This window comes from Habropoda laboriosa, unplaced genomic scaffold, assembly GCF_001263275.1.
Source record: "Habropoda laboriosa isolate 0110345459 unplaced genomic scaffold, ASM126327v1 scaffold333, whole genome shotgun sequence".
Classification (NCBI taxonomy): Eukaryota; Metazoa; Arthropoda; class Insecta; order Hymenoptera; family Apidae; genus Habropoda; species Habropoda laboriosa.
In genome coordinates, this window is record NW_017100500.1 from 261,504 (window position 1) to 269,662 (window position 8,159).

Here is an 8,159-nt window from a genome sequence, read left to right on the forward strand (position 1 = left end):
TTTTAAACATTAATCAAATTTAAATTATTTGAAAATAAAGCACGTGGATCAAACGTTTCTGCAATCTGAGTCTCAAAGCTGCTGTCAGCAAAATGAAAAATCGCATTAAAATGAAAAATTCCAAGAAGAAATTTGAAGTTCTGTTCGAGATTATATCGTAGATCCACTTCTAAGAAGTAGATACAGTTTTCAAGAAAGCAAATGTTCGTTCCCTACTGTAATTTTCGAAAAGATACTTTTGCTGGTTTAACTGCACCGTCATCACTCGTATGCTGCGAAATAATTTTATCATCAATATCAATGATATCCGTAGGGCTCCCTCGAGACCTTTAGTGGCTCTAGGAAGCTCATTGACGACGACGATCGAGAGATAATCCAGGTTTGCCGATGGTCTTAAACAGTTAAGCAATTGAATGCTCTCGTAATCTGACCTCAAAGAGCAGAGAATGGACTAAGGAAAGTTCGCATGGTTCGCAAAGTGCGGTATAAAATTCATTTTCCAAGCAATATCGTTCCTTCTCTTCATCTTCCTTCCTTTAATTCTTCTTTATCTTTTACGCCCTACTTTTCTTAAATAAAAGAAGAGAGGGAACTTCTCTGCTTATAACGTACACCGCGTATAAAACGAAGTTTCAGAAGATAAAAAATAAAACGCGTTGCATAGTTATTTAACTTGCGTTGAATATTGAAAGGATTACCGTTGCAGAAGGTTGAGTTTTCCTCACTTCTACGCTGAAGTTTCTATTTTAATTTCGATATGCAGCGTCGGAGCGGAATTCAATATGAAATTTTCATTCACGCTGCTGTTTGGAGGAAACTGCGTTCATCGGTGTTCAGTTTGTCATTCAAAAGCATTAAAAAAACGACAGTCTACCATATCTCAACACTATCAAAGGCAGTATGAGTACAAAATCAGCTTAAAAAAATGACAAATTATCTCACCTTTCTTAGAACACAGTCAAATAACATTGTTAATTGACATTAACTATTTTTTTAATTCTCTATAAGAAAGAAACGTGTACACTACCGGCCAAATGTTTAGAATCACTGTGCATTGCAAGTTACACAAAAATTTCCAGAAAAAAGTAAGCAATTTTAAGAAATTTTTAACGAATTTTTTATAATTTATATTAATCGAAATGGGGTTAATTACTATTGACCTCTGCAACATCATTTCAAATCTATAAAAAATTAGCAACAGATTCAATATTGGTGAAAATTGACAAGTGATTCCAAATTTTTGGCCGGTAGTGTATTTAAGAATATGGACGAGTTCAAAACTGTCCTAAGTCATACACTCCCATTCATAAATATCAGAAAGCATACCGAACCTGAACCACACCTAAACAATCTTCACGAAACAATTAAAATCCCCAAACAATTATTTAACAAATTCCAAATGGTACTGAATCAACGAAACACAATTAAAGTCACACTATACATTCTCCACTCGCCTAAAGAGTATTCCAATACCTCCGAACAACAGCAAACGCACTGAACAATATTTGTTATTGCCCGTGATTGTGGCGATGAACTTTCGAGCCTTGTAGATGTTTGCACGATGTTGTGCCGTTTAGATACTGGTTCGAAGGACCACCCAATATGATCGGGACTTGTAAAAACTGATCTATGGTATCGCGTGATGTGAGCTGGTTGCTCCTTGGTTCTCCTTGTTCGTGGTGGTTGAACGACTACTCGACGACTCAACTCTCCGACGTCGCGTCTCGTGAGAGGGATTTTCGTTGGGACACGCTGATTGGTTAATGGTTAACGATTGCATTTGCCAATCAGCGTAACTAATATCGTCTTTACCGCCCTTCCGGTGCGCCCTTAGCGCGCTGTCACCTTGGAAGGGTGGGAGACGGTCGCGAGGGGTGGGCGGAAGGTCCCAAAAATCTGGAATTTCCTCCGGGTGACTAATCGGCAAGCGGACCGTTACATACAGATATGCCAGCGCGAGGGACACAAATTACTAAAAATCTAGCAAAGCAATTCTAGTGACCCTCGCAGGATGTAATTAGACCCGTGCAAGCAATAAACGAAAATCCTCAACTCAAAAATAACCGTTCCCGGTCGATCGTGCCATAAACCGTTTCTACAGAAAACCTAACAATATTATTCCTCAAAAAGTCTAATCCTACTTCCTCTAATTAACCGAGGCATTTAGAAATTAATCAACGTTGAATCCCCAATTTGCCGGGCTTCGCGTACACCCATGGTGAAATTTCACCGTTAGTTTGCCCCGAAATGAAATCAATACAGGGAAGAGCACAGATCACAGAACGGTTGGGCCTAGAGGAAAAACGATTAACAGTTTGGAACGAAGGGGCGACACGGCGGATCCCTTAATGTTTATCGGGCGCATGCTCTACTTGGGTGCTCGCATCGAAACCAGTCCAACGCAAAGCGGGGTGCCGTATTATTGATCAAAATGTGTACACGCTGTTCGACGACGAAAATCTTCGAAATTATATACGCGGTATCGATTATCGGCTCTTCCCGGCAACGACACCGCGAATTTTCTATCGTAACCTCACACACCCCTATCTTCTACTTTTGTCGATCGAATATATACCAATTAAGGGACTCCTTCTCTCCTGGTGAATCGACCAATTGGAAAATACTGTTTGGAAAGAAGAGAAGAAGAAAAGAGAGAAATAAATTGTTTAAACGAGGACAGTATGTTAATGTAACATGGTGTATAAAGCGAGAGGTGGCAGAGTCGAGGCCACTTTAACGCTGAACGAGGACAACGCTATCGATCGTGTAACGCTAACGAGCAATTTCGCGTATTAAAATCCGTACTTTATCGATCACGGTTATTGGAAACGTGTATCGTCCGCAATGTGGCGGAAAGTGAAACGTGCTTGCGTAATGTTTTATTTTTGACGAGACAGATTTATCGTTTGCCAAGCTGCAATCCTCCAATTTCTCCTCTTTGCTTCTATTAATAACAATTGACGGATTAATCGTTGATCGTATTTCATTTCCTGGTCGCACAGTGGATGGATGGATAAAGGCGAGTCGTTCGATTGAATTTTTCATAAGTCGAATAAGTTTCTATTTTCTAATATTGTTTGTCAATTCATTCACGTTTCGTATGCGTGCATAGAATAAAAGAGAGAAGAAGTAGAAATGGTAGAGATTTTGGATTAATTTTAATTAGATTTCCAATGGATTTATTTACGATTTGGAATTGATATTAAGGAGCGAACACGATTGTCGGCGGGATCTTTTAACCTCGAAGAGTAGTTGACCACGAATATTCAACGCGCTCGAGAAAAAAAAAAGCTGCAGAGTTCACAGTCGGTCCGACCGGGAAGGGATAAGAGCAGGTTGAAAGTGGAAACGGGGTGAGTTGTTGGAGTTAGGCTCGAGGCTGGGGCGGAGGTGGTTAGGTCAGAATCGATGCTTGCGTCCTTGCCTGGCCTCACAAGTGGCCTCACTCACGCATCCCATATAAAGGTCGTTTCACATCAAACGAAAAGGTGACACGCGTTCTCTATTCTTTCTTCGACATCAATTTAGACGTTCGCGATTTTCCACGAATCGGGTGAAACCAAATTTTTCAACCACTTCGTTTCTGCGATGCACCCAAAGTTTAGAGAAACATGTCGAAAATTTTTGCACACTTTTTCTAATTCTGTGAAATTGAAATTACTCTTGTTTTAATTTTTTTCGATTTTGCGATATATGTACATCAAATATTTTACAAGAACTTTAGATGGTAGTTTAGAAAAAGATATCGAAAATTTTTGCACATTCTTTCGAGTTCTGTGAAATTGAAATTATTCGTGTTTTAATTTAGAAAGTTTATTTTACCGTTTCATTTCTATGATACCTATTGCGATCTAAGAACATTGTTTAAAGGAAGACTTTGAAATGTTTTAATTCTATGGAATTGAAGTTATTGCTCGTATTTTAATTCAGAATGTTTAACTATCGTTCTCTGTTCTGACGGAACTAGAACGACACGTTTATGCCAATATATCATGCAACCGTAACTACAGTGGATCTAACGCCTGATCTTAAACAAACAAGTGAATTGTGCATCGAGAAGCAGACACGAGGGCTGCACAGTGTCATCGTTTATGGCTAGGTATTCGTATTGCTGGCGATTGCAAACATTCACCTGACTGTGTATTCGTGTAATTTCAGATAGTGTTCTAACTGGTCGTTCATACAATCAGTTGCACCGATACGCGACTAGAAAACGATTGATAGGAAATGTAAGATACTGTAGAATGTTTGAAGAGAAAATTGTATTGCCGATAAAACGTGAAATTAAAATCTTCCTCTATAATTGTATACCTGTTGTCGTTTCTAATATAAGATATTATAGAAGAATTTGTTATTTTAAATGTAAGATGCCGTATAGTCTTATCAATGAAACGTGAAATTAAAAATTTCCTCTATAATTATGTACCTGTTATCATTTTTCATTTAAGATGCCATATAGTCTTATCAATGAAACGTGAAATTAAAAATTTCCTCTATAATTATATACCTGTTATCACTTTTAATTTAACATATTACAGAATAACTTGTTATTTAAAAAATTTGTTAAAATATAAGATGCCATATGGTCTTATCAATGAAACATCAAATTAAAATTTTCCTCTATAATTATGTACCTGTTATCATTTTTCATTTAAGATATCATAAAATAATTTGTTATTCGAAAAATTTGTTAAAATATAAGATACCATATAGCCTTATCAATGAAACATGAAATAAAAATTTTTCTCTATAATTATACACCCGTTATCATTTCTGTATTAAACAGCAATTTTCATTTTTCAATCTCTCTATTAAAAGTGGCTTTACCAGCTACGACCTTCACGTTACAAACTCTGTCACAATTATTTCCACTAAACCTAACCCTTTCCGATCATCGAAAAAAAAATTCTGTTGGGAATCAACTCTGATATCACGACCGTGACTAATTACGCGCTGCGCTTCGAGTTCTGATACCGCGGCTCCTAAGAGAAATTGATTACATCGCGGCAGGTAAATTGATCGTCGTGGGACGCCGAAAAGCCGATGGGAATTTCCTATTAAAGCAATTCGAATCTTTGACCGATAGATGGATGATCACTCAGGCGTTGCCGACTGACCCCTTTACATTGATTCATTCAAGGAAATTCAGAGGACTTCGCGTATGCCTTGGTGAATTCGTCATTGGTTCCGTTCGTTCGTGACTGGTATTGCTCTATTAAAAGCTATGCAAATATCACCCGAAATTCCGCTGTGAATTTAGGTAAAATGATCGGTCCACTTTTCGTCCACGAATAAACTTGCAACTCCAAAGGGCAAGGAAATATTTCTCTCTCTCTCTCTCTCTCTGTAATATTTTAGCTTATTTTTAAACGTTTCGGTCACTTTAATATTTCACGTCGTTTTAAAGTCTTCAGCGAGCGCCAAAGGGAAGCGAATATTTTTTTCGTTTCCTTAAATTGAAACTGGAGCGTGAACATTTGATAAAAGTACAGTATTTTTTTTTGTAGTAATTAATGTATCCACCGTGCGTTCACTATATCGATGAATTATTAATAGCAATAACAGAACGATGAAAAATTGAAAAGATGTTCATGGCTACAGATTCGTTTAATTATCCTGAATTCGGTTTACACGAAACGCTTAACAGCGAGACACCCTTAAGGAAGGATTCCTTTGAAAGCTTTAGCAGCAGTTTTTGGCAAGCCAACAAACGCTATTATCTTTTCCTGCTTTGTTCGATCAGCTCCTTTCACGGCGATTCCATTTTTCTCAATAAAACTGAAGAGCTAACAATGAACCCAAATGGAAGATCCTCCCTCCCATTTTCTCTCCCAAAAGCGCATCTCGATTGTAGACTCGATACAACTTAGTTTATCGGAAGTTCGGAATCCTTCTTTGTGCCTGGTAAAATTGCGTTCTTTCGATCAACTAATAAATTTATTTAAAAAAGTCACATTTAATGATCAACTTTCGATAATAATTTTCAACGTTCGCTCGATGTTTCATCTTTAATTTAAGCTTCTTTGAAATTTGCATCGGTGATTAACGTTTCTTCGAACATCGTCGAATATTTAAATACACGTCTATTGGTGCAATTCTCTCCGTTTTCACTGATAAATTCAATATCGAAATCGTGTGCCTCAGTTTCCTACGACATTTCTGGTTTAATTCCATCCCCAGACAAATGCTCACGTTCATTCATACATTGTGCGGGTGTACGATACGACAGGGAAGCGTGGCAGGGGACGCCTAGATACGACGCGAAAATACAGGGTGGCTCAAAAGAGGCGTTCAATACGAGAGAAAACACTCGAAGCTAACAAAAATAAGGTGAAAGAGCGAAAGTTTATTTTGCAGCGTTTCTTGTCTTCTATGAAAGATCCTTCCGAAAACACGTTAAGTAATCAGCCGTATAGCAACATTTGGAGCAATAAAATTCGCTATAAATAATACATAAATTTGTAGAATAGAGAGATATAGTACCAGAGAAAAAGCTGTTGCGAAATATTTATCAAGTGTTTATATTGAATTGTGACACGTTTCTTGATACGTCCTATATGTAGTAATCCATCGATTTCACCATAGACTGCAAGACGCCGCTGTGTTCACTCTCCATTCAAATCCACTTCTGTGTGGAAACGTCGAGCTCCGTTGCACCATTAAGATCGTTTCATTAATAGTGTTCCTCACAGCCGAAACCTTCGAGCTTTTGTACAATTTAGAGTTCCGCCGCGACAATTTTCACACCAAATTTAATTACGAAATATGTATTTACGAATTGTAAAACTGGAGATGGTTGAATGTATCAGCAAAGCGGAAAATTATTACATACGTAATTAGGAGTTGTCGTTAATTATCTTTGACAGAATTTAGAATTGAAATGGGAATAAATAATTACCACTTGAAACAACACAGCGGTATATTTGATCTACGTTTAAATAATTACTTCGTTAGAATATAATCCTGATACAGATTACCGAAGAATTATTAATCTGAAAATAATTGATTTTTCTATTTTTTGTGTTTGTATCAAAACACAAAATAAATTTTCTTTTAAAAGGACGATTCAGGAAGATTTTTGGAGATCATCGTTCGATTAATTTCGATCTATCGTAGATCTGAGATGTTTTCACGGCGAACTTTCGGGAATTTCTCTCGATAGATGAGCAACGAAAAGTAAATGATAATTTACGTTCTTCTGGACGCTCTCGTATAATTCTTGCGACGAGTCAAAGCGCCCTTCCATTTATAGCACAGCTCGGGAAAAACTCTGGAGACTGGTAGTCTGGCAAATAAAGTTTCCTATTCCCCGTCCACTGGAACTTCTGCTATTTACGCGACCAGCGTAATTTCATACTTTCATAATTTCCACGGCAACGCCGAAGATCAAGCAAAGAATCGCTTCTAGTTCTCCCGTTTCAACTCGAAAACTGCAATTGACGCGAAAGAAACTCGATAAAGAACGAACGTTCCGCGGAGAAATCAGAACGTATCGTTACCGCGAAAGCTCCATTTAAATTATACAGAACGTAAGAAACTTGGGGGAAACACGACGATTGTTTATTTTTCAAGCGATTTAATTGACAATTTCGTCCATTAACGTGACATTTCAATATCTGTGAAAAATATATGTTTTCAATTGAAGATTTCTACAGTGTTCCGACTAATTAATTTATGAAATTTTCAAACGATGCGTTTTGGTAACTTGAATAAATTAATGTCTAATTCAAAACCGCCAAAAATATGACACGTGTCCTTTCTGAAGTAACTCGTTAATTTTATAATTTATATCTTGAGAAGCTTTTCAGAACGTAAAGGTTCAAGGCTCGGAGTATTCTCCTAAAATTAGAAAGTTCGTGATTTCTCTTTTCAGAAAAATTCGAAAAATTAAACTAAGTAGAAAATTATACGCCACGAAAGTAAAAGTCGGACCGACATTACTATTGACGAGTAGAGAAAATGGAGGTTAACATGGTTCACAGAATTACGGTTATGGCTAGGGTTAATTCACTTTTACCGCGCGCTGTGCTGCTCTTCGCACTTTTCGCCATCGTTAAATCAGATAATGTAAGAAATGCGAGATTTCGGCGGCGAAGTGGCGGCCTGGACTTTGTCACCCAGGAAGAGAAAGCGCGCGGGTACCTGAGGGTGCCATAAAC

At 37.6% G+C, this 8,159-nt stretch overlaps 1 protein-coding gene across 1 annotated transcript in view; it reads right to left on the reverse strand.

The window, feature by feature from the left end:
* LOC108576149 (UPF0769 protein C21orf59 homolog) overlaps nucleotides 1–8,159 on the reverse strand; it is a 93,427-nt gene that overhangs the window by 1,138 nt on the left and 84,130 nt on the right. The window lies entirely within an intron of this gene.